This window comes from Rattus rattus, chromosome 14 (assembly GCF_011064425.1).
Source record: "Rattus rattus isolate New Zealand chromosome 14, Rrattus_CSIRO_v1, whole genome shotgun sequence".
Lineage (NCBI taxonomy): Eukaryota > Metazoa > Chordata > Mammalia > Rodentia > Muridae > Rattus > Rattus rattus.
The window spans coordinates 70,097,674-70,124,574 of NC_046167.1; the positions used below are offsets into that span (position 1 = coordinate 70,097,674).

Below are 26,901 nucleotides of genomic sequence, written 5' to 3' on the forward strand. Positions count from 1 at the left end.
TTAAAGATTTATTTATTTATTATATATAAGTACACTGTAGCTGTCTTCAGACACACCAGAAGAGAGCAGGTCTCATTACAGATGGTTGTGAGCCACCATGTGGTTGCTGGGAATTGAACTCAGGACCTCTGGAAGAGCAGTCAGTGCTCTCAACCGCTGAGCCATCTCTCCAGCCCAGTGTCGTCTGACTGGGGTTGCCCTCGGATAGAAGGTATAAAATGTACCAGTTGGGGCTGGAGAGATGGCTCAGAGGTTAAGAGCAATTGTGGCTCTTGTAGATGGAGAATCTGCCTTCCTTCTCACAGCCCCCACACGGCAGCTCCCAACCGTCTGAAACTCCAGTTCCAGGGGATCCCATGCCACCTCTGGCCTTCAGTGGTAGCCAGCAAACTCCTCTGCCAGTCTGGACTAAAAGTAGGAACTGTGGGGTTCACTGGGGCCCCGGGCTGAAGCACAGAACGAGCTCAGCCATGCGCTGTGCTCACTTCAGCTATGGGTTCCTGCCCTGCAGACCCAACCCCATCATGCAGAGCACAGTAATTTCATGGGCAGACACTAGAGGGCGATAGACTTGCCTACACCCTGCTACTCTTTAAAACAAGCCCCTGGGGACAGCAAGAGGCCAGAGAGGGAGAACTGAGAAGCAGAGGGAAGAGGGAGACGACTGCTAGGCTTTGACTTTTTTCTCTTTTTCCTTTTTTTCTCTACACAACTCGCTGTTTGGTGCAATTTAAAACTCACTTTAAACAATGCGCCTGCCACACCCACACAGACAGGCTGCCACAGTGCCTTCCAGGAACGGCTCCACAGGCATCCTCGAATGCCAAGTTCAGGACCTCACTCTCAGTGTTTAAATTTAAACAAAGGGATCCAACACCCTTCCCCCAGGGGAAGCTGAGGTCTCCCTGTGACAGCTGAGGCCCTCCAGAAGAGGGCCTGACATCCATTAGAGACAGGGTCATGAAGGCCCCATTACTACACTAAGAGGCAAGACTGCCTACTCTAAACCCAGGAGAAAGAGGCCTGAGTCTCTTTCTCTGTCTGAGGCCCCTCCCTGCAGCCTGTCAGAGGGCAACTCTTCCCCTCCAGCAAATCTTGGAAATCTCAGCAGGGGCTGCAACTGAAAACAGGACCGACCCCAGCCAGCTAGGGCACAGTCATAGAGTTGTGAGTACCCAGCTCAGGCCTGAGAATGCTAATGGCCTTAAGGGCCCTGTGTATGCTTGTGTTGAGTACACACACACACACACACACACACACACACACACACACACACATTGTGCACACGGAGCTGTGTGCATCTGTGTCAGCGTATCAACCAGCGACACATATTTACCCGGGCTCACACCACCCATGCACATGTGTGTGCACAGATGCCATATGTGTCTATATGTATATGTGCATGGGCACACCTGCAAAATGCTGAGTTAAATGTTATCTCTGTATGTAACAGCGTAAATGCATGCTTTCACATGTGCACACATACCCATGTATCTGCAGGTGTGTGCAAACACACATGTCTACATGTTTGTGTGTGCGTGCATCTGCAGATATGCACCTAGATATCTCTCTCTCTCCCTCCCTCTCTCCCTCTCTGTGTGTGTGTGTGTGTGTGTGTGTGTGTGTGTGTGTGTGTGTGTGTGTGTGTGCTGTGTCTTAGACTTAAGGCTCCTCTCTGGGACCTGACAGCGGGGACAGACCACAGAAGGGATACCATCAGGTGCTCACAAGACAAGATGCTACACAGACTTTCAGGCACCCTCCTGAGCACCATGGGTGGCAAATACCATTGGGGGTCTTGAGTGGATGTGGATGTGTAAGGCAGACTGTTCCCTGGACTCCAGATCCCTGAAGACACAGGCCACAGGGGCCTGCTCCGCCTACTTCCAAGCTGCTCCTCGGCTCAGACAGGAGGTGGAACTGGCTGCTACAAGATGGAAAATAGTCCAGCCACACCTTCCCTCCCAGCTGGGTGTGGCTTTCCAACCACTCCCTGCCAGCCATTAGCGGGGTATCCCACACCTGCGATGCTGGCACAGGTAATGCTATCACCGGCCTGACCACAGAATCACAGAGGCCCTGTCCCCTGAGAGGTCCAGGAGCTCCTGAGTGGCTGCCTGACACCGAGCTATTGTTCCAGCTATGGCATTCCCAGGCCTCAGAGCGTGTCCCCAGAGCTAAGGAACACACTCTCCTGTAGTTACACTGGCCAAGGACAGCTAGCGGGAGCAGCTGGGCATCACCATCCAGGTCAACATTCAAATCTCAAGCCACCTCACGGGCGCAGGCGTCACTCAGATGGCCTCTTACCTCAGCTCATGACCCTAAAGCACTGGGTGGGTGCCATGCTGGGTGGGAAGCCAGCCTGTGAGGCAAGGCACAGGGGAGTGACGGTCACAGAGCCTACTGAATGGCAGCGGGAACAGGACGGCACTAAGGAGGCAGAGAGAGAGCTGGGTGTGAAGTGGGGTTCCATGGAGGGCCGGCGGGCAGCCACCAGCAGACCTGGGCAAAGGCATGCCATTGGTACGACGGAGCTTAAATCCTGACACAACATCTCTTTCTATGGGTTTGTGATATGAGGGTGTCATTCACTCCTCTTCCAGCCCCACCGACTCATTTGAAGAAGCACACCAAATCCTGGCCCCCAACTAGTTCTTACTATCCATCAGGACTCTGAATATTGGTCCTGGATCCCAGGGACCATGTAGCCCTGTACTGAGAGTGGCTGGCCAGGGGTAAGATGTTAGCCCTCTCGTCCTGGGTAACCTTCAGCCGCTACCTTGAGAATTACTAGGACACTCTAAATTTCTATGTGGAGTCCTGAACCCCAAAGTAATGGTGATAGGGGGTAGGTAGAGTCTTTTTGAGGCTCTGAGGCCACGAGGGCAGCCCTCCTAAGGATGCTCCACAGAAACTCCCTTTCCCTTCCCACCGGACAGGACACAATAAAAGCACCAAGGAAAGCCAGGAGTGAGCCTTCCCTAGACACGGACTCTTGTCGTAGCTCAGTCCTACACTGCGACCTGCAGAACTGAGACAGCGGTATTGCTTATAACCGGAGCGTCAATTAATATCGAAACCAGGTCCAGGAAGCTAGTACCACAGACACCAGGAGCTGGTACTTACCCAGGAGGCAGTTGACAATGGCGATGCGCATCAGTGCCCAAAGAGAGTGAGGAAATTTCCATTACCGACGTTAACCACCATGCCCCTCATTTGCATTCTCAACTTTCCTTTATCGTAAAAGGTTTCCTAACTGCTGAGTTGGCTCTGTGGTGCCCAGCTCCTCTAAAGAACTGTAAAATCAAACACCACATAGTTTTCCTGGGTCTCCATCAGTCAGTGCTGGTGCAGTTGGAAGACAAGGGATTTGGGGCGGGGAAGGGAATAGAAACCCTGCCACAGAGAAGCTCTCTGGCTCCCTGGTGGCTCCAGCCTGCAGCCCTAGGAACTGTGAGGAGAAATTCCCCACTGTGTTTGCCACTGGAGCGGGACAGAAGGTACACCTACACACCAAGCAGTCAGCGACCCGGGTGGGTGAGCCTGGGCCATCTCGTGCCTGTTGCATCCCTCCACAGCGCTCCAGGGAAGGTGTAGAGCCCAGGAGGGAGCTATGGCTCACAATGTGGAGAGCAAGTGTTGACCTACACAGAGACAAGCAGAGACTGTCCTGGGGGGCTGGTATTCAGGTATTTAATGTGGCTCTGGGCGCACGAAACTGCCTGCACTTTCAAATTCCGCAAATCCAAGGAACCTGGGAAACATCTGACCAACAAAATTGAAAGACAGATGGTCAAACAGGAAGGGGGATGGGGAACAAGCTAATGCTCAGAACCCCAAGGCCAACTGCAGACTTCCTCAGGAATAATGAGGTCTCAGTCCCGGGCCACTGAGATGACTCAGCCACTCTGCCCCACAAGCTGAGGACTTGGGGCACAATCCTTGGTACCCACGGTGGAGAGAGAAAACCAACTCTGAAAGTTATCCTCTGATCTCCACAGGTACGCCAGGGCATGCACGTGCCTGGACTCACACGTAAAAGGCTCCTGGCCAAACTGTACCCAGATAGCCATGAAAACTGAATGTGTGTAACAAAGCTCGCACACCCAGGGTAGGGCCTCCCTCCTTACCACAGCAGCCTTGCCCAGCGGCGGCTGTCTCTGTGAGAGGAAGGAGAGCTGCTACTTTGTATCACTGCACACCCAGGAAGAGGAGAATGAGGGAAGACAAGTCTTATACACTAATTCTGGTTATTTCTCTTAGCTTTGCCCAATTAAAATGCACCCAAAATCTGGGGTAGAGAACCAGCTCTCAAGTGCCATTCCTCATGGCAGGAAGAAGCAGTATGGTTGCTGTGGCCCTCACCAACTTTGTGAGAGGAAATGCTGGTCATCAAACAGAGATACACACAGAGGGGCACTAGTGACACAGGACACACAATCACAAACACACAGTCAAGCACGGTCATGCAGGAGACACATGCACATAGTCAAACTCATCCCACAGATGTGGAGCCATGAACACACAGGGACACACACACACACACAGGGACAGGGACACAGGCGTGCGCGCACACACACACACACACACACACACACACACACATGCGCGCACACACACGGACACACACACGGACACATGGTATTCCCACACCGCTAAAGAGAAGAGCAAGAACACACGGGATGTACACAGGGCCATCACACCATTAGCAGCCATCGCTCAGGAGGGATGGAAATTGGAGGAGAACATGGAGACAGGGAAGGGAAGGCCAACCAGGAAATCTCACTGTCTAGCATCAAAGCCGGATGCTACCCTGAGGCTCCAATGAACCCATGGGAACAAGGTACCCGACAGTCCACCAGATCCAACGGAGGCTTCTAGAAGGTATCACTTGCCAACCTGGACATACAAATCATACGCGAAATGATTTACCTGTGCCGTGTTGAGTCTCTGGGGGTTGTTCCTGGCACCTCTAGAAGGGAAGCTTCAGGAAGACATCTCTGAAAGCAATGAGAGACGGAGAGTCAAGGCCGTGGGTCCTTCACCTCCATAGGAAGCCTGGCTTCCAGACAGACACTAAATACAAATTCCTTCCACCTTCTTATACTTATGGCCCCAGGCCAATGACTTTTCTACCTGGTTCCTTCAGGGCTAGTATGCTGCAAAGGAAGTGAGGTGCTGGGGAACCCGCAAAAGGGAAGAACAGCCTGGGTCAGCTGCTGCTCACCTCACCGCGCACACCACAACCAACCACTTCTTTCTTTCTTTTTCCTTCTCCTCTAAAAAAAACCAACCAAACAAATGCTAGGGGAGTGGTGCAGAGAGATTCCGAGCACCAGCTACTGGCTGTTCTTCCAGAGGACACGAGTTCAATTCCCAGCGCTCACATGGTGGCTCGCAAGTGTCTATAGTTCAAGTTCTGGGAGATCTGACAACCTCACATCGACATGTATACAGGCAAAACACCAATTCCCGTTAAAATAAAATAAAATTTAAAAAACAACTAATTTTAGTCAGGCTGTTGCTATATAGCCCATACTAGCTTCAAACTCAATATTCTCCTGCCTCAGCCTCCCCAGTGCTCAGATTTCAGGTGTGTGTCACCATACCCAGCCACACCAGCCACTTTTGAATAACTTAGGGCATGTCTGTGCAAACTGACCCATCGCAAAGAGCAGAGCCCATGCATTAGAAAAAGGGTCACCTAGCAAGCGCAAGGCCCTGGGTTCGATCCCCAGCTCCGAAAAAAAAAAAAAAGAAAAGAAAAAAGAAAAAAGAAAAAAGGTCACCAGGCTCGGTTAAGAAAGCTTGCCCGGCATGTGAAAGGCCCTGGGATCTACCCCCAGCACTGCATAAAACACACAGTGGTGTGATCCTGTAATCCCGGCACTCCATCAGGAACTCAAGATCATCTGTGGCTGCAGAGTAGTGAATTCGAGGCCAACCTGGACTACCTAAGAACCAAAACCAAGTATAACCTAGCCGTGTTACTCTTTTCAGATTTTTAAAAGCTCAAGTAAGACTTTATTTATTACTTTATTTATGTGTACGTGCAGGCACACTCACATTACAGCATGCATGGAAGCCCAAGGATGGATAACTTGTAGGAGTTGGTTCTCTCCCACCGTGTGGGACCCCGGGATCCAATTCAGGTCCCTGAGGTGGGCAGCGAGCCCCTTTCACTGGCTGAGTCAGTTTGTCAGTCCTAATTTCAGATCTGTGTCCCTTTTCCCCCTCCCAAGGAAACCAAGGAAAACCCACAGACGCCATATCCACAAGAAGCAATGGCTCGCCCCGTGTGACTCGGTTGATTTTAGGTAGATCTGAGACAGAAGGCAAGGCTGGCTCACACTGAGTCAGCAGCCCGCCTCTGAGCCTCAGCCCCTTCCTTATCCCTCGTGGTAGTTTTAAAGCTAAACAGAAACAAGAACCCGCCGTGGGGTAGGGCCAGGCGTCTGCATGCATCCTTCAGCATCTGGGACAGACCCCTCCAAACAGGTTCCATGAACCCAGTGACCCCATGCCGCCAGCGGCAGAGGGATAACCATTGCCGTGGGCAGCTGGAGGCTGAGCGTTGGAGGGAGAAGCTTCGGGAGCAGGCCAGACTGAGCCCAGCCCCACGTCTGTCTCCCTCTGCATGCTGAATCACATGCCATCTCCAATGGGAGTCTGCAAATGACACAAGGTGACTCACTCAAAGGGTCTCTCCTGGGGTTAGGACAGAAAACAGTTTAGGGGGATAAAGGAAGGGACTGACATGGCAGGGAAAGGTTTGGACAGCAACGCGAAGGCTCAGAATTATGAAATGGAAAGACTCCCTTCGGAGAGGCATTCTGCATGCTGGTCACTTCATGAATGAAGGAACAGCCAGGGCTGACAGTGTGGTCCGGGTTTCTGCGTCCCTGTGATACCGAATGGCTCTGACACTTGGACTCACTGTCTGTACCCACTTCCTGCCCACCAAGGCTCCAAGGCTCCAGTGCCCTGGATACTGACCCCAGTCAGCTCCAAATTCAAGTCACAACCGGGCTTCTGGCTGCAGCAGCCACCCAGACCCTGAGTCTACAGCTTGTAGTCACCACTCGCTCAGACCGTTTTCTTCTGCTTCCTCAACACAAAACCACACAAGTTATAATTAGTCTCTCACCCCGGCCACCCTACCCATGGAATCCCCCTGCGTGGGTTTAGGATGGCACCTTAGCCTCCTCCTTAACCAAGCGCCTGCTGTGGCTTGCAGAAGGAAGGAACACATTCATCATAGGAGAGCTTTCCATTCTCAGAAGCCAGAAACCTCCTTTCCTCTCACCTCTAGGACAGCAGCTCGGGTGGCCCCGCATGCCCAGCAGTAACTGGATCAAAGGGCCCAATGGTCAAACACTACCGGCTCGACGTCTGGCGCCTCCGAGCCCGGTGGTCTTAAGGAAGTTGCTGGGCCTCTCTGGGCCATTTTCTTCCTTCCGAAAACGGGAGCTGAGAAGTAGCACTGCTTCACCCCGAGGTTTGAGATTCTGAGGTTGATCTGTGTGACGAGCTTAATCCTGAGCGTTGTGCCCAGTGAAGAGCTAGCTGGTGAGTGTTAAGCTGGCAACCTTGCTGCTGGTGAAATGTAGCCTGCCACAAAGGCCTCCCTGAGATGGCTTAGCCGCGCACAAGGAGAGCCAAGCATAGCTGCATTTACTTTAAGCGAGCCTAGAGCATTTTAACGGTCCGGCTGGGGCTCAGGCTGTGTGTGGCTCAGGGGCTGGAATGGCTGACGAGCATGTGAGAAGTCTAAGATGCGACACCCACACTGTTTAAAACTGGTTTTCTGGTGGTAGCTTCATGCTCATAATCCTAGCTGTTGAGGCTAAGGCAAGCAGGGCAGAGTTCAAGGTTATCCTCGGCTACATAGCAAATTCAAGGCTAGCCAAGGCCTCATGTATAAGACCCTGGCTCAGCAGCTCTTCCCTACATGCAACAAGGATTTTGAACCACTAAATCCCGCAGCGACCATTGGCCTGCACGGCATATATTAAAGTCCAGAACATCTATCACGCTCAGTGGCAAGCATGGGCTGGACACTGTACAGTAAGACATGGAATAGCAGAATGGAACAGAAGCCCAGCATCCCTGCCTGGCCTCCACAGGGAAGGGAGCAGAAGAGCAAGGCAGCAGCTCTGCCTGTGGCCTGGGGTCCTTCTGCCCTGCTGCTCTCAAACCCAGTTCATGCATAGGTGATGGATGAGCACACACAGCCAGAGAGGGCAGGGCCATGGCCAACTGGGATTTGTTTTCTAAGTCCCCAAACCGCAAAATGCTACCCTAGCAGATTCCTTTCATCTCTAGCAATTCCTCAGAAACGCGCAGCAAAATTACAAGGCCGGGCCAGCTCGACGAGGGTCATAATCAAGATTCACCAGACAGAGCCCAGGGTCAGTGAGCGGTTATCTCCTCACTCCTTTCTGAGGATGTGGTACAATCCCTAGGAGAGGCTGGCTGCTCTCCATACGGCCTAGCAAGTCCAAGCTCCCCTAGTTTGCCTCATCAGGGTTTCCAGTCTGTCTAACTGCCAATTGCCAACTATCGGTTGTCATACTGCGTGGGTCACCCTGACTATTAACAGATCCCTGCCTTCCTCCAGAAACCCCCAAACCATACTTCAGCAACTTCAATGAATCTTAAAGTTCTGTTAGCTTTTCTGTTAGCTTTTCTTTTCAACTTTTCTTTTTTTTTTTTTTCTTTTTTTCTTTTTTTCAGAGCTGGGGACCGAACCCAGAGCCCTGCGCTTCCTAGGCAAGCGCTCTACCGCTGAGCTAAATCCCCAACCTCCTTTCTTTTTTTTAAAGCTAGGCTTTACTGTGTCATCAGGCCTGGCCTCTAACTCCTAAACATAAGCTGTCCCTGCCTCAGCCTTAGGGTGAAACATTGTCTCGGCTTCTTTTGTTTTTAATTTGTGGGTTGTTTTTTTTTTTTCAAGACAGGGTTTCTCTGTGGAGCCCTGGCTGGCCTAGAACTCCAGAGATCCACCTGCCACTGCTTCCTGGCTGCTGGGATTATAGACCTGTTCTCTAACATCCAACTCAGTGTCTCTGCTTCTTAACCACAGTGGACCCCAAGTCGCCAATGTTTTTCATTGACGCTCAGCATGTAGTCACCATGGATGGGTAGACTGAACACTGAAGGGTGAGCCATGAGATGAACCCACTACCTCACACATGGCTGTGAGAGGAAGAGGCGGGCACTGTGAGGGTGCTGGGGTTTCGTTTGCAACAAGACAGTTATGGTGCAACTGTTGCCGCAGATTTTTTTTTCCCCAGCCAGAATCTCTACAAACTTCTGGTCTCCAAATACCAAAATGGCCCTCAGGCAAGATGTAACAGGTTATCATGATGACTCAGCAAGTATGGGTGCCTGCTGTCAAGTCCTCAGACACGAGTACCCTGGCATACAGCTTGTACACGCCTGTGCACAGGAGGACATACACACAGAAGAACACTCTAGAGCCTGGCTTGCTGTAATCCGTAAATTATAAACTCTCTTTCCTTAGTCAAGGTTTCAATCCCTGCACAAACATCAGGACCAAGAAGCAAGTTGGGGAGGAAAGGGTTTATTCAGCTTACACTTCCACATTGCTGTTCATCACCAAAGGAAGTCAGGACTGGAACTCACACAGGGCAGGAAGCAGGAGCTGATGCAGAGGCCATGGAGGGATGTTGCTTACTGGCTTGCTTCCCCTGGCTTGCTCAGCTTGCTCTCTTATAGAACCCAGGACCACCAGCCCAGGGATGGCACCACCCACAATGGGCTGGGCACTCCCCCTTGATCACTAATTGAGAAAATGCCTTACAGCTGGGTCTCATGGAGGCATTTCCTCAAGGGAGCAAGGCATTTCCTTTCTCAGTGATAACTCCAGCCTGAGTCAAGTTGAGCCATAAAACCAGCCAGTGCATATCTCCAAACTGACTTTACCCAGTGTCTCAAGTCACTCACGGGTGCTTTTTCTTCTTGACTTCCTCCTCTAGGGCCATGGCTCTCAACCTTCCTAATGCTGTGACCCTTTCACACAGTCCCTCATGTTGTTTCATCGCTACTTCGTAACTATAACTATCTGATATACAGTATGTCTGACCCCCAAAGGGGGAGACCCACAGGTTGAGAACCGCTGCTCTAGCATGACACAGGCATCCGGAAACAACTTTAAATGAGTCCATAATCTGGAGTGGCCTCGCATCTGTTACACACACCCGAAGTCACTTGAGGAGGCAGGAAACCATCCATAAAGATGGCTCCCATCAGAACTGCATTCACCGTGTCCCTGAGGCAGCGGGCAGGACCCAAGAGCTGATCTTTCAGCAGGAAATGGTACCTGGGAGGATTCACTATCATTAGACCAAGGGAAGTCCAGAAATCAGACTGTTCCTGCATACTGCAAGCAGGGGAAGAAGCAACTGGGGCCTTACGGACCAGCTAATGAGAGCCACTCTGCGCCCGGCAGCCTAGATCTCCATGGGTAGGGCACTAGGGCCTACAGCTCTGGGTTGACTTAAAACCCTGGCCCTGAGTACCTGTTGAGTCCCATGAACCTCCCAAAGGGACTGTCCTGCTAGCAGTCAGGCATGCCAGAGTGGGTGAGAGGTCTCTTGTTCTGTGCTGTGTCAATTCCTACATGATTCAGATTGTGAAACATGGTGGGTCAGCCACAGGAAACATGGGAGAGCTGGTGAGTCACTGTCACCAGACAGGAAAGTACCTGCAGAGGGGCTACAGCCACTGCTGCATCTCTTGGGGTCACTGGAAGGAGATGGGCTCACCCCTAGTACAGGGAAAGAATGCTGGGTGGATATTTAGGACTGCCTCATGCCAAGCCTAGAGCATCAAACCTTAGAATCCCCATCACCCGGAAAAGCCAAGATTCTAGAACATTCTTTCACCAAGATAATGCAGGTTGCAAATACAAAGGGACAGGTGGTCCTGCAGCCTCATCCATTCCTGCCCCAAGGCAATGATTTGTCCTCAAGTGAGCTCAGTGCCCACTCCAGAGGCCTGGGACACTCCAGGTCCTTCCACGCCAATGACTGTGATGAGGTATCCTAGTGAAAGAAGATACCTCACATGTATCTGCCAGGCCCATTCCATCTTCTCCCCATATCCACAGGCAGAGGAGGGCAAGTAGCAGACATAAGGCCCCAAATGATGCAGACCAGGGACAGCTGTGCAAGAGGAAGAGGCTCCACTCTTGGAACTGACTGTTAGGCATCCATGTGTTTGAAGGCACAGAAAGTCAGGGCTTGGGGAGGTAGCTCGGTGGGTTAAGTGCTTGCCTTCCAAACCCGAGGACTTACGTTCAACCCACAGAGCCCATGTGAAAGCCCACAGGTGGTGGTTTAACAGTAGACCCTCGCATGGGCCTCGAGGGCTCCCGTACTTGCACACCATATCTGGACACGCATGGGAACATGAACTCACACAAAGGCACAGGAAGAAGCCGCTGGATCTGGGCTAAGAATGCACACTACTTGTCCTTACGCCTTCCACTACTGGCTCAGCGTACGCTGCGTTCACACCAGCAACCCAAGAAGATGAAGCCAAAGTGGGAGTGTGCGGGCTCCATACAGATGCTGAATTCTCCGGAGTAGCCTGATCGTGGTGGGCTTCCCTGTCTCAAGGCCAACAACTAGAAGTGGTCTCCACAAATAAAAAGGTGGGAGAGCCACAAAAGCCATGAGTTGGACAGCCTTCAGGGAGGGGCAAGGGAGTGACAAGACACAGGTTCAGGAAACAGGTCAGTCATGGGAAGGGGGTTTCAGCACAGGGAGTGAGCGCATCACAAAATTTCATAAGGAGAGGAAGTTTTGTAGCAACATTGCCCCAACCCGCAAGCCCTACCCAGCCCTACCCAGCCCATCCATTAGCTATACTCAACCTCATCTTAACCTCCACTAACATACAAGGAGCCTGTGTAGCCTCTGGACCCAGCTGTACAGTCTCCTGTGCAGAGGACTCCAGAGGAGAGCGGGGAGCTGGGGCCTGAGAGCTATGCCTTGCAATCCCTCAAGTTCAAGGAGATGCCAGCTTGGAGATATTTATCTCTAAGGTGGCTTCAAAGTAAAACTAATCTCTTAGCATACGCTCACCCATCAGGAAAGGCTAAGCAAATAACAGGGGCAGGGTGTGCAACGCAAGCATTAAGCCAAGGCATGCCAGCCGCTCTTGGCAAGTACAGACAAACACAATACAGCACTAAACGCAAAACAATAGGAGAGCACTTAAATGCAGGGCTACTCGATATAATCACAGTCCTGAGGGTGAAGCCTGGAGGCTGGGCCAGGCAGCTCCACACGGACCCACACCTGGAGAGGTAGGTAGCAGCTCCTGCTTTCGAGGTACATGCGGGTCTCACACAGGCAGCCCCTAGGCTGATCTGGGTGTGGTTACTTGCACACAAGCGGAATGACCAGTGTTTAGTTCTGGAAGGTGGGCTTTTAAAGGCACTTTAAGCATCCTCTTAGCACTCTTCTGGGTCTTTTACATATGTGGCTGGGGTCTCCTGTCAATACTGACCTTAGTTCCAAGGGCGCAGTTTCCAGCCACAGCCGCTTCCCACCTTGGCATCCTCTCTTCTGATGCACCTTGCCTCAGTATCCCCAAAAGACATTCCTGACACCTGTAGAGATTCGGCCTCATCTTGTAGAGAGCCGTGCCCTCAAAACTCCAGAGCCCGGTGCACACTGAGGTCCACCCCACAGGCAGTTTAGCACCTTGGGCCCCTGCCTGTTATCTTTTGTGCTGTTCAGCTCTGACCTGTGCCTCCATCATCCTCACGCCTGTGCTTCAAAACTCATTATCTCCCATTACACAGAGTCACAGTTAGACCAAGTGTACCAGCTGCAACCTGGGCCTAGCTTAGCTTCCATTACCCGGTAGTGCAGGCCACCGCGGGGTTGCAGTAAAGTTACTGAAATGGACTACTACTGGCAGCTTAATTCACCTGCTGATCCCCAGGTGGCCCAGGAGAGCAATAAATGTGGCCCAATAAAAATCCATTAAGTTCCCTACTTGGGAGGCAGAGACAGGCAGATCTCTGAGTTTGAGGCCAGTCTGGTTTACAAAGTGAGTTCTAGGCCAGCTAAGGCTCCACAGTTGAGACCCTGTCTCAAAACAAACAAAAAGAGCTGGAGAGATGGCTCAGCAGTTAAGAGAACTGACTACTCTCCCGGAGGTCCTGAGTTCAAATCCCAGCAACCATATGGTGGCTCACAATCATCTGTAAGGAGATCTGATGCCCTCTTCTGGTGTGTCTGAAGACAGCAACAGTGTACTTATCTATAATAAATAAATCTTAAAAAAAAAAAAAAAAAAAAGCCTATAGGCTCACTTAGAGTTTACTAGGCCATGTGGTTCTTCGGTGTAAGTTCTATATGTGACAACACTAGGTAAAAATGTCAACAGTCTAGACATGCCTGAAGGGGAAGCAATTTAAAAACCAACTCTCCAACTGGAAAAGAGAGCTCAGTGGCTAAAAGTGCCCACTGATCCTGCAGGGGACTCAGTTCCTACGCGCACGCACGCACACACGCAGAGAGAGAGAGAGAGAGAGAGAGAGAGAGAGAGAGAGAGAGAGAGAGAGAGAGAGAGAGAGAGAGAGATCTTTAAAAAAACAAAAAGGTCAACTCTCCTTAGGAGGACACTAGGGCACACCCCCACCCCCACCCTGAACCAATTTAAGACAGGAAGAGGCTGTCTTTGGAGCTCAAGGGAATCCAGGCTCAAGGGTATTAAATCTCCCAGCGGCATCTGCTCACCCAGAAATCTATCTCTAGAAAGGAAAAGTGAAAGAAGCAGAGAAAAGGTCAGAGAGATACACAGCCAGCCTGTGGCAGCTAGAGCCAGGCAGAGTGGCTCAGTATGACCCGTGTGCAACTGGGGAGCAGAGATGCCCTCTTGTGCTGACAGAGGCCCAGGAGATCTACATCCCAAACCCAGGGAGTGACCTCTCAAGGCGGCAAAGGCCCGTGAGCATCTCTCCAGCACTGACAGCCACTGCCAAGCCCTGCCTGGTCACCTGCCTTCACCTGTGACCTCTGCTCTGACTTAGGTCAGTCTCCGTCTTAGTCAGGGTTTCTGTTCCTGCACAAACATCATGACTAAGAAGCAAGTTGGGGAGGAGAGGGTTTATTCAGCTTACACTTCCACATTGCTGTTCACCACCAGAGGAAGTCGGGACAGGAATTCACACAGGGCAGGAGGCAGGAGCTGATGCAGAGGCCATGGAGGGGTGTTACTTACTGGCTTGCTTTCCCTGGCTTGCTCAGCTTGCTCTCTTATAGAACCCAGGACCACCACCCACAATGGGCTGGGTCCTCCTCCCTTGATCACTAATTGAGAAAATGCCTTACAGCTGAATCTCATGGAGGCATTTCCTCAAGGGAAGCTCCTTTCTCTTTGATAACTCCAGCTTGTGTCAAGTTGACACACAAAACCAGCCAGTACAGCCCCTCTCTCTCCTTCAGAAATGTTCAAGTTGGCGGATCTCCACTTAGCATGGACCTTCAGTCCATGGCTACTCGGGCTGAAGTGGAAGGATCGCCTGAGACTGTGAGCTCTAGGGCCAGTCTAGGCAACACAGTAAGACCCCATGTCAGCCGAAAGAAAAATGGGGTCTTAGAGAGGCAGCTCTGTGGGTGGGGTGCTTGCTTAGCATGCACTTAGTCCTGAGTTCAACCCCAGCTTGCACTGTATATACCAGACACGGTGCTGTTCACCTGTGATCTTAGCACTCGAGGTGGACACAGGAGGAGCAAGAGTGACGGGCGGCCTACACTACAAGGAGTCCCTACCTCACAGAAAGAAAAAGAAGGGATCACACACTACCTAAGACCATTCACGAAAGAAAGGACTCACTGGCCAGGACGACAGAACACAAGTGGACCTGAAACCTCACATTATCACACGGGCAACGATGCTCAAACTCCTGCAAACATCTAAGCCCCAGGCGCAGCCCAGGTGTGGTGGTTTGAATGAGAATGGCTCCCACAGGCTTGGGTATTTGAGTGTTTGGTCTGGCCCCTGGCTGGTGAAACTCTTTTTGGGAATGATTATGAAGTATGGCCTTGTTGGAGGCGGGTGTGTCGCTGGGGTGGGCTTTGAGGTTTCAAAATTCTACTCCATTCGATCCCCAGCTCCGAAAAAAAGAAAAAAAAAAAAAATCCACTCTAGGCCCCAGTCTTGCTCTCTCTGACTCCAATGTTTGGATAAGATGTAAGCTGTCGTCCAGTGCTGCTGCGCTTGCCACCCTGACAATCATGGGCTCTAACCCTCTCTTCGCAGCATCAGAACAGTAACTAAGACAGAAGCCTTCTTTTAAGCACTAGAGAGAGGTTTCCAGAGCCAGTGGTAGACAGAGAACTGACCCAGAGGTAGCCGAGAGAAGCCAGGAGGCCACAGAAGTTGAAGCAACAGAATCACCTTGGCCTTGAGACTAGTCTACAAGACTCATGTTTGCCAGCCCAGCGTGTGAGCATGTACGGCAATGACACTCTGAGAAGAGGACCAGGGAATCACATTCCTGCCTGTCCCCCGAATCTATGGCACCTTAAGTACCCTGTACCTGAAACCGTTGCCACCCAGAGAACGCAGAAGGACAGCCAGGCGAGTAAGCGTCACATAAGCTCTCCTTGCCGGCTGGTGCCACTTCCTGGACGCACCCAACAGAAGCACTGGGATGATGTTTAGTTTTAAGCTCTGTTCGTGCTGACCTCTCCATTCTGCAGGCCCAGGGCCTGTGGCTGCCTGCATAGCTCTAAGCTCATAGTAGACTCAAACAAAGAGAACACATCCCAGACAGGTCCCTGGGGCCGAGGTAGTGAGGAACAAAGACGAGCCTATTTTGTGACTGACCAATATGGCTTACCGTTTGGTTCGTTTTGTCTTGCCTTGTTTGAGATGGGGTGGGAAGGGGTTGGGGGAGGGGCTGGAGGAGAGGGTAGGAAGAGTCTTGCTCTGTTGCCCAAAACAACCCTGAACTACTGGGCTCAAATGATTCTCCTGCTTTAGCTCCTTGGACAGCTAAAATTCTGATACCTTCCAGCATAGCCACATCTGTTTGTGCCCATCCCTCACAGGAATTTCCCTTTGGGAATACCATGGCCTGGCAATGTCCACCACACTCCCTTACCTAGCCGCTCCTTCCCAGGAGTAAAGGACCTCTAAGTCGCCTTTCTTGTCCCTTAAATCTCACCTACCCTAGACAGGCCTGCATCTGCCCAGCCCCTCTGTGCTGTCTCCATCTAAGGCCCGCAGGAGCTGTGGTGCCCAGCACTACTGGAAGCTCCTGCTGGCCCAATGGCAACAGGTGAGCATGCTTAAGCCCTATGGACACCACACTGGCAGGGGCAGAGTTCTTGCATCCCTGCTCAGCAGGGCCATCACAGCCCTTGCCTGTCTCTCAATGGCAAAGATACTCTCTCCCTGAGGACTGTATCATCTTAGGGAACACTGATGTCTCCCTGGGACGCTGCTGAAACTGACCCAACCCCACCGGTTTGAAACAACATGGATACATTACAGAGAGCTGCAGAGGGCAGGCTGAAAGCGCAGGGCTGCCCAGGCTCCTGGATGTACCACCGGGCATCTCCCAGCTCTGTAGGTTTCCCTCACCACGGAGTGGTATCCAGTGGGATCCCAGTGTCCCAGGCCCAAGTAGGCCTCTGTCACCAGGACCCCTGAGATCTGAGGGCCAGTGAGGACTTTGCCTAGTCCCGGTGGGAATGAATATATATCGTAAGGACATCTGTGCCTTTGGTGACCAGGCTACTGAAACAATGGACCCCAGGAAACTGGCTCAGGTTGAGAGAAGGACAAGCCAGAGGAAATCTTTCCCAGGAAGAAATCTCATACAGTTCCATAACTCGTCAGAAGACCTTGCTGAAGAGACTAGAGCTGGGACCACCACCATGTGTGACCTGGACTGCTTAGCTGTGTGGACCCTCAGGGCCCTGAAGATGACCCCAGGTGTGTACGTGGTGGGGGTGAGCCGCTGCTCCTTTTGTTGTCCATCCCCCCCAGCCCCCGCAGTGATCACACTGAATACATCTCCCTTTTCTGCTTTTCACCATTGTCTACTTTTTAAACTGGCTTACTAAGGATAGGAGGTTGTGTCCGGCATGCTGGGACTGCTAAGCCTGGCTCTGACATCAATTTTCATTGGTACAGGTACTGTTTATCCCACACCAGGAAGAACAGGAGATGAGGCTGCTGGGGACTAACCCTCCCCTCCCACATTTCTAGGTCACTGTTACACAAGTCACACCCCCACCCCCGCCCTCTTTTGTCTCGTCTTTCTCCGTGATTTACCACCACTTATTTAAATGGCCTGACTTCTCTTCTGTCAGGGTGCCAAATACACATGGAGATATTAAAGTCAGCCAGCTTGTCTCCTCTCCAAAGACTGGTCTCTTATCAGTTTACTTCACAGGCCCCAGGGAACAGGGCCTGAAAAGTGGGGGGAGGGCTCTCCCATACCTCCCCCTCCCCCGCCCACCCTCTGCATTAACCCTGATTATATTCCCGGTCACCTGAATTATCAGGGACAGTCTCTCCACCTCAAGGCCAGATACCAGATCATGATAGCTTCTGCTAGGCCCCTCACCATGTCACCTAACAGTCACAGGCTCTGATGTGGATGTCTTGAGGGGCATTATTCAGTGCCCTGCAGATCCCCCAGAATAGCACATCTGTCACTAAAAATCCAAAACTGAGAGAAGGGGTTGGAGTCCCGGGTAACAGAAGAGACACTTACCCCCTACCCCTCTTTGTTTGCAAAAATTAGAATGTTTGACAGTCCAGCAGGAGCCGGCTTTAAGCTGAAAAAAACCTGCGTCCAACATCCATCGAAGGAATGGAGCCCAGGAAAGAAGTCTGCAGGGCCCAGAACAGGTAGGAATTTCCCATTTGCTATCCCATAAAACTGACATTCTTTTCTTTCATAAATGGGAATCATTGAGGCAGAAGGCTAACTCTGTTTTCCTGGGCCAAACTTTAAAAAGACCTCTCTGTATTTCTCACACATGCAGAGCCTAGCTTCTGATTGTTAAATACATTTATTAGCTGGGAGAGAGTATGGAGAGAGGCCAGGAAGGAAGGAGGACCCAGGAGATGAGGGGAAAAAGACCTTAAGGGAGAAGGGAGGGGAACGAACATGTGACTTGGAAGCAGAAGGAGGGATATTGGGGGGCTGGGGTACATCAGGAGGCAGAAAGACTAAGGTATGAATGACAAGAATCAACCAAACTTAAGAATGCAATGCCATAAGGGAACATGCTACTTTATAAACTCATTAGAAAGACAAGTAAGTAAATAAAGCTGTCTGTTAGCACCTAACTTACAATCAGCCCCACCGGCTGGTTTGCTCGGTGGAACGGAGCCATGTGAGCTGCCCCTGACCCTACTGTGGGAAAGCTCTCTCGCGGCTCAGTCTGCAGAGCTCCTGAGTTTTGTCTCTTGGTTTCTAGACATTATAAAGCCGGCCAGGGCTTCTTTCTAGGTTAACCAATTAGGATTAACTGTAAATTAATCCTATCTTCTGATTTCTTTGGCATTCAGGGTTAACGAGGCTACGGATCATGGCTCCCAATGTCTATCCATACATCCACGGACTCCCTGTGGCCCAGTGTGGGAGAACAGAAGGACACGGGCTTGAGGTCCTGTTTCGAGGGCAGCTGCCAGCCTTCAGGAAGATACCCAGGATGGGTACAGCGTGTTTGCTGCTGTTTCAGGTGAAGCCTGTTCCTGGTTGGAAGCGTTGGTTTGGTATTTTAATAAGGGGACATCCATAGCACCCCTGCCCGAATCAGCTGCCTGAGCCGGCTGTGTTCAACAGGGTCACTGGAGGACAGGAACCCCACTGGAGTCCAGTAGAGAAAAAGGGCAGGTCTGGCTAAGAACGTGAGTAACTGTGGACTGAGTGAGAGCCTCAGGACCCTGAAGAACACGAGAAGTCGCAGGAAAGCAGTCGGACCAAAAGCCTCTGACTTTGGAAATGTCCCCACCCCACTCTCCCCGGAAACCCCCACTCTTGGGGAGTCTCTGAGCTCTGCTTCCAGAGTTGCTGTTCTGGGAGCTCCAGGGCAGACAGGAACCAATTTGGTCCTGACTTGTCATTTAAGGCCCTTCTCTGTCCCCATGTCTGTCAGGCCTTTGAGTTACACACACACACACACACACACACACACACACACACACACACACACACACACACACACACACGGACCATCAGAGCCCCCTGCTTTACCGACCCCAGTGACATGAGGCCACCCCAGCTGTGCTGTCCTACACAGCAGCCATATCTGTGTTCTTCAGAAGCAAAAGCCAGGGCCTTCTTCCTTCTCTGGGTTATGGGGCCAGGCAAGTCCCTGCCAGGGCCACACCCACAGGCAGCAAGCCAGCCGCTCTAGGCCACCACTCCCGCCCCGCAGAGTTGTCTCTGAGACAGAAACCTGAGATAAATGACTTCAAACAACAAAGAGAAGGTGACCCGGGCCAGCCTCGGCGCTTGGATGCCAACCAGCTACCCAGGCCAGGTAGCATGGACCCATCAGCTCTGTAGCTGAACCATGCCCACTGCCTTCAAGGTACAGGACAGCCACATGCTTAGACCAACCCTACCCCCCCCCCACCTCAGAGCCTTTTCCTCCATTCCTGGGGTCCAGCCATCTGCACTCCTGGAAAGCACACTGTCAGAACATCCCACTTAGCCCTGAGCCACCCGAAAAGGAGAGAAAGAACACCTGGCCCCATTACCAGCCCTGCAAACCTTTCCGCAGCTGGGCTCCCAGCCCTGCTCTGGCCACTGTGCTCCTGGTTCCTTGCTTGCACCCCGGCCCTCAGGTCCAGTCGCTCTACCTTCAAGTGGGGCCTCTGCCCGGCTGAGATGTCTGTCTTGACCATAGAGTCGGGGTACAGTCTGGGATGGGGTGAAGGGGGGATGTGCTGTAGGGGGCCGAGTCCACTCTTGCTACAACAAGGCACCCTTCAACGGGGAGACAAGGCTCTGTGGTGAGCATTCTCTGCAGGTCGTGGGACAAGCCTGTCCCCATTCTCTGCCCTGTAAATAGCAGGGCTGTTCTACAATGTGGGCCTGATTGTTTTCCTACATGGGCTGATTCAGGGACCTGGGGCAAGCTATGCAAGGAGAAAGGCTGCCTTGGAGGCTGGGGGTTTAGACCTGAGGAGAGGAGACCACCCTGCCCAGTACCCACACGACGCAGGCTGCTGCCCACCAGGCACAGCCAAGGGCCACCTTCTTGACCCAGAGGACACAGTTTTAACAATCACCCGAAGCCTCAGAGCTTCCCCGACCCCTAGCCATTGGAGTGTGGGACTGAGGAAACACTCCAGAGAAGTCCACAGAGCAAAATATTTCTTCTGAGATTAGTGACTTAACATAAAACAAACAAACAAACAAACAAACAAACCAGCCTCAAAGGCTTTTCCTTACTAGCACAAGGGGCTATGTTTCCCTACACCTGCAAGTATCACTCAAATGCCCGAGTATGCAGAACTCCGTTTCGGAAGGTGCTGGGTCAGCAAACAGCAAAGGGTTGGGCAGCCAACCCAGACCCCGCAATACAATGCATCAATCTGTTTACCGTAAAAAGCAAGTGTGAGTGTCTAATTTCAAAATTATGTGTGTCTTCCCCCGAGCAAAACAAAACCTAAAGAGAAAAAAAGGGCTAGCGAGGAATCCGCTGTGCGAGCGGTGGCCAAACGAAACCCAGCTGGCCCTCGACCAAGCTCACCATATTTCGGCGCCACGCACGCGCATGAACTCATCCTGTTTGGTCCAAAAGCACGACACATAATGATCTTACATCGGTGTGTGGCTCTTTTGGTCACCCTCATCAGAGACACAGATGCTGCCACTAGCTACTGGCAGGCCTGGACACTGGAGGCCAGGCTGCTCTGTGGCTCAGCCAAAACGGGTCACGCAGCGTCCTCCCTCAGAACCCACCATGCCCTGGGAGCTATCAGGCTGTGTCACCTCCATTCACACCCACCAAGGACAAACCTGTGGTTGTGTTGGTTTCTCATCCCAGGTCAGGGGATCCATCTGGCTCCCCAGTGAACTGGAGAGGAAAAGTTAAGCACCATTCCACATACACTGAACCCACTATTTAGGTACGGTTAAATACTACTAGAGTTCTGAGTTCTGTGTTGGGCTCCCCCCCAGCCTGTACTGCAAGCATCCTTCCGACGAGGTCTGGAATTGATCAAAATTGCTAGGAGTAGGCAGCTGTCGGGTGGTGAACAGGGAACCACAGGCCCAAGAAACAGCTAGGTTACCCGTCATGTCAGGCAGGCCACTCTGGATACTTTCAAGTCACCCCGAAGACCCTCCAGCAGCTGCAGAGGACCGCTGTAACCTCGGCTGAAAACATAGCCTGTTCTAGCCATAACCATTCCAGATAGAGCCTGGACCAGCCTGGGAACGCAGCACTCCCAAGTATCACAGGCCTGAACAATGCATCGGTTAGCAAGCAGATGTTCTCACTTGGACCAGAGAGGGCACACCTATTGCTGGGGCAAATACAATCTTCCATTTGTATGAAGGGTTGTGTCAACATTGGCACAAACACCCTTGCCACACACACACACATCTAGGCCATGTAACCAGGCTGACTGGCTCACTTTTCAAGTTAGTCAGGAGACCCCCTTCCTGTGCTGTCCTCTGATGTCTTCATAACTGTAGCCCCAGTGGAAGCCTCCCTCCAGTGGCTTTGCCTACTTCAGTTTCTTATCCTAGGCTGAGGGGGCTGAGCGGGTAACACCAAGTGGAGACGATGGAGCAGCAACAGCTGTGGCCGTGGTGATGCTACCAGCAGCAGCCACACACAGAGCCAAGATGGGAGCAGAAGGGGTAGGGAGATGGCTCTGTGTGCAAAGTATGAGGGTTTGCGTATCCTCAGAACCCGAATACAGTAGGGCACAGCAATGTGTGCCTGTGATCCCAGAACGCCTACAGTGAGATGGGAGGCAGACACAGGTTAATGCCTAGAAATCACTGACAAGCTAGCCTCCGGTACACAGAAACAAACAATAGACACCCTGTCTCGAACAAGGTGAAAGGTGAGACAAGGCACAAGGCCTCTACATACATGACATGGCATGCACACACACCTACTTGTATGCATAAAACTCTCTCTCTCTCTCTCTCTCTCTCTAGGGTTAGTGGCCAGTGACTAAGAAGACGAAGGATGGTAAAGTACTGAAGTTGGTTTGAGACAGGGTCTCACTGCTTGGTTCTGCCTGACAAGGACCTCTACGGTAGATCAGGCTGGCCTCAAACTCAGAATCACCTGCCTCTATCTCCTGAGTGTGTGGTGGGATAAAGGTGTGCGCTACCACACCCAGCCTGGAGAGAGCTGCACAGAGCCAACGAACGATGAAGGAATGTAGGCCCTGGTCACAGAGTTGCAAGAGCTACCAAGTCCTAGAGACAGCCTAGGCTTCATTCAGCGTTCTGACATTGGCTGCTGGTAGGAGCCACAGGTCCCAACACTCAAGGCACAGGGACTGTAACACTAGCTTGCAAGGTCGGTGCTGCCATACACTGCTGCCAAGAGCTAAGGCACTATCTGCCCAGTGCCAGCACTGGCAGCTAAAGCCTAGAGTAATGTGCTTGCTTACAACCTGACCACTTCGACCACACACCTCGGGCCACCCCAGTCGGGAGCAAAAAGCTCCTAGTTCTCAGACTCAAATACTTGAGGTCTTAGACTGTCAATCCATCAACTACTCAGAATTTCTGAGAACACAAGTCCCCCACCCTTGACGAATGACTGATAACCTCCCTCTATCATCCCCCTGTGTCTTGCTCTGCACAAGTCTCTCCAGATATTTCTCTCCACTCTTCCTCAGTATATGCCTAAAATCCAGCTCCGACCGACACCATCAGGGACTCAGGAGATGCTCATTTGGTAGGAGACTTTGCTGTACAAGCAAGAAGACTCAAGCTGGGGTCCCCAGCACCCATGTCACCAAGCAGGTGACATATACATATAACTCCAGACCTCGGGGCACGGAGACAGTGGATCTGAGGAATTCGCTGGCCAGCCAGTCTAGGCAAAACCAGCTTTTAGCTTCCATGTGTATAGACTCCCTGCGCGCGTGCAAACATGCACACAAACACACACACACACACACACACACACACACACGTGTAATAAAAAGATAAACAATAGAACATCACCGGCTATCTTCAGATTAAAATCTCAGCTCTGTACCTTATAGCAGTACAGCTGGCTGCCTAATCTGTCTCCCGTGAAAGGTGAGCCCCGACACAAGGCTGTACTCTGGCCTCTACATACATAACATGGCATGCACACGCACCCACTTGGATGCATAAATACACACACCTGTTTGTCAACTCTCCCTTGGTCTGGCCTTCTGCTTATAAAGCCACCAAGCCGTCTGGAAAAATGATCTGAAAACAAGGAGTCTCCCATGCCAGCTCCCCAGTATCACGTGCAGAACCTTCTCACGCACCCTGGTCCCTGCTGCTGTCGGGCAGTACACCTGACACCAGCAGGGGACCAGAGCTAGCCACATGGAAGCAAGCAGGGGATGAGACATGGAAAGACGTCTTGGGGTATGAGATGAATGCCTGGGTGTGCCAGGAGGCAGTCGGTCCTACTTGGATGCCGGAGGTGAGCTAGCTTGGGCAGAGGCCTGGAGTGGATCCTGAGTTGAGACCCGAGCCAGCAGGAGTCAGCCAGCCCACAGTTACTCTGAGTTCTCTATTCTAGTAGTGTTTCCCCCAGTGACAAAAGTAGTGTGGAGATCTGCTCGCCGTGTGCAAGCTCCCAAAAGTTGTCTCAGCTGACCAGCAACCTGCTGTCCTGGCCACTCACAACAGCACAGCCTTCTAAGAACAACGGCCACCTCCCAAGGCAAACTGCTTCCTCAGCACCCAGTCAGCACCTGTAAGCCTCAGCCCTTACCTGTTCAACCGCCCCACATGCCACCATGCTGAAAGAAATACCTTAAACCCAATCAGCCTATCAGTGGACGGGCCCCTCTCCCTCCGCTCACACGCAGGACTCAGTAGGGAGTGTTCCCCTTCAGGCCAGTGGTCAAGCTGCACTTCTGCACAGCAGACAACATTGACGATGGCTTTGCAGGGCCGGGCCTCGGGCATGACGGATGACGGTAAAGGCCAGGCCTAGGCTTAGGTGTATGTCAGGTCATATCCAAGTGACAGGTCAATGTTCCCAAGAACAGGAAAGAGAGGGCAGAGGACCCATTCCCCTGCCTAGCAGCTCCTCCCTCAGGGCTCCAACCCCAGCTCCTACCCGGCCCCAGCAGAGCACTGGACAAACACTGGCTTCTTTTAGGACTGGGGCTGCCTGGTGCCTGGCTGCTCAACCGATTGCCTCGCTCTCATTTCTTCTCCCAACACCAGCTCAATCACTTTCCTTCGGATCTATTAAATGTCATGAAAAGGGGAGGGAGCAGTCGCAGTGGACGACAAGCAGGCGGCTGGAGGAAGGGTCGTGTGTCCCTTCTTCTGTACAGCGGCCATGAGGCCACTCACAGCAGAGGCACAGGGATGCCTAAGGCCGAACTGATAGCCCCTCTCAGCCCCGCCCCCAGCCACCTCTAAAGGCTTCTCTGGGTGCCATTATATATTTACCACACCAGCATCCCACACGGCATGGTGTGTGGGAATCAACACCCAACAAGTCTGTGAGGGAGGCTGTGTGTCCCTCCCAGCCATGATACCCAGCGTCCTCTCTTGCCAGGGGTCAGGCTGCACACGCTCTCAGAGCCAGAAAACTTTGCTGTCCAACCCCCTACTACTCCTGCCCCCATGTCAAGGCCAGTAGGTAGAGCAGTAGGAGGGGCTTGGACAGTCAAGAAGGCCAAGCAAGGGAGGGGCTACAGCACCTTAGCCCAGCCTCGATGGCTTTCCTGCCCTGACTCAATTCAAGAAACTCTGCAAGGTGTAGGTGGAGCTGGTCCCTTATGTCCCAGGAGCACAGAAAGAAGGAGGAAACCAAGAGACAGCAAAGTGTCCCAGAGCTGAGAGGGGAATCAGAAAGTCATTAAAGAAACTGAGTGTGGCTAGGGCCAACTTCCCCACCTACGGTTCAGGGGAAGCTTGAGCAGACAGTCTTTCAATAGACCCCACCAAGCAGGGAAGGCTTAACCCCACAAAAACCCAAGACACGGATGCAGAAGTCATTTCCTCTACCCCCAGGAAGCTGCTTCCCCCCAGACCAAGACTCACAGTCTAGAAGGCCCACCTGCAGCCCTCTGGGCCCCCTGGGAAACTCCCCACCACTTCCTGGGGAGACCTGCCAGGTAACAGTTGGAGCGTGACCCCACTCCTGCCCAAGGGCAAAGCCCACAAATTGAGAAGCCCTGGAAAGAGAAGGGAGTCTATGTTCCAGGCTGTGGAGAAGCCGAAAGAAAAGTGTAAGTAGGAATGCCCTGACACCCACTGGACTCAGTCTTCTTGGAACATCCAGACGCTCTGGCCATCTGCCCCCAAGCCCTGACCCCCTCTGTCTACCTGGTCCTTAGACCTGGCTGTCATCAACTTTTCTCACTGACCTTGAGGCAATGCCACAGCTGCTGTCTCTGCAGAATGCTGGGTGTCGGGAAGATGCTGCTCATCCCCGCATAGGAGAGCCAGGGTCCAGCAACATCACTGCCACCATAAAGCAGCTAGGCCAGCAGCTGCTGACTGAGAAGGACACGCCTGCCTGGGACCAGCGAATGGTTAGATAGATCCCACCCAGTGACACTGTGGCCAACCTCATCCCACACCTACCTAGGAGATGGGGGGGGGGTATTGTTAGTCCTGTGTGGGGTCAGGCACCTGCAACACTCCACACCTCCACCCACAGCTCGGGTGCGGCCGGGTCACATACAGGGAAATGCAGGCCTGAACTCATTATGCTCCCAGCAGGGGTGGGGCCTGGCAAACTCAGCCACACAGAGTTTTTCAGAAGCCATGGGGCACAGCCACCCAAGCGGCAGGCAGTGTAGGGACAATACTCAGAAGGACCCAGGCCTGGAAGTTGCAGGTCAGGCACACAAACCTAGGACACGGTCACACACATCCTAACACATGGATACGGCACAGAACAACTCCCCACGGTTGGTATACACGCTCCACCTCATCTAAGCACTCAGCCATCCTGGACAGAGCCAGACCAATGACACCTAAAGGAAACCCAGGAGGAGGGCAAGTCCCCAACATAGATGCTGTCACCTATGGCCATGCCCACCACAGGCTGTTTTCCAGTTAGCGCCCACTGCCTTACACTCTGACTTCACTCATTTCACAGTTGGTTTTTTGCGGTTCCTGTTTGTTTCTTGAAACAGGATCGCATCGAGCCCCACCTGGCCTCAAACCAACATGTAACTAAAACCGACTGGGAACTACCGAGTCTCCTGAGATTACAGGTGTGTCCCCTCATGCCTATTTATGCTGTGCTGGAGATCAAGTCCAGGGCTACCTGAATGCCAGGTAAGCAAGCATTCCTCTGACTGAGCTACATCATTCTTTTTCAGAGCTGGGGACCGAACCCAGGGCCTTAGCAAGCGCTCTACCACTGAGCTAAATCCCCAACCCCTCAGTTCTAGTTTTAAAGGCTTCTAGAAGTCACTGGTAACAAAGAGAGTAAACACGTGTGCTCTCCTTTCTCCCTGGTCTTCCTGGCAAAGCCCCTTCAGTACAGATACTATGTATCCTCTACAGAGGGAGCACGTGGCATCCCACACCCATTAGAGGGAATCTCTCTGTGCTGTGCTAAGATAACACGTGCAAAGGACAGAGAGGGGACTCCTTCACCACTGTCAGCATACTCCATAGAACTGTCACCAAAGTGACTCAGGATGGGAAAAGGCCACCAG

General features: G+C 52.2%; 1 protein-coding gene across 1 annotated transcript in view; it reads right to left on the minus strand.

Annotated features, from left to right (window-relative positions):
• Sema4d (semaphorin 4D) overlaps positions 1 to 26,901 on the minus strand; it is a 76,139-nt gene that overhangs the window by 41,679 nt on the left and 7,559 nt on the right. Inside the window, 1 exon segment of the mRNA XM_032919615.1 lies at positions 4,936 to 5,003. The gene's annotated coding sequence lies outside the window, so the exon portion shown is untranslated.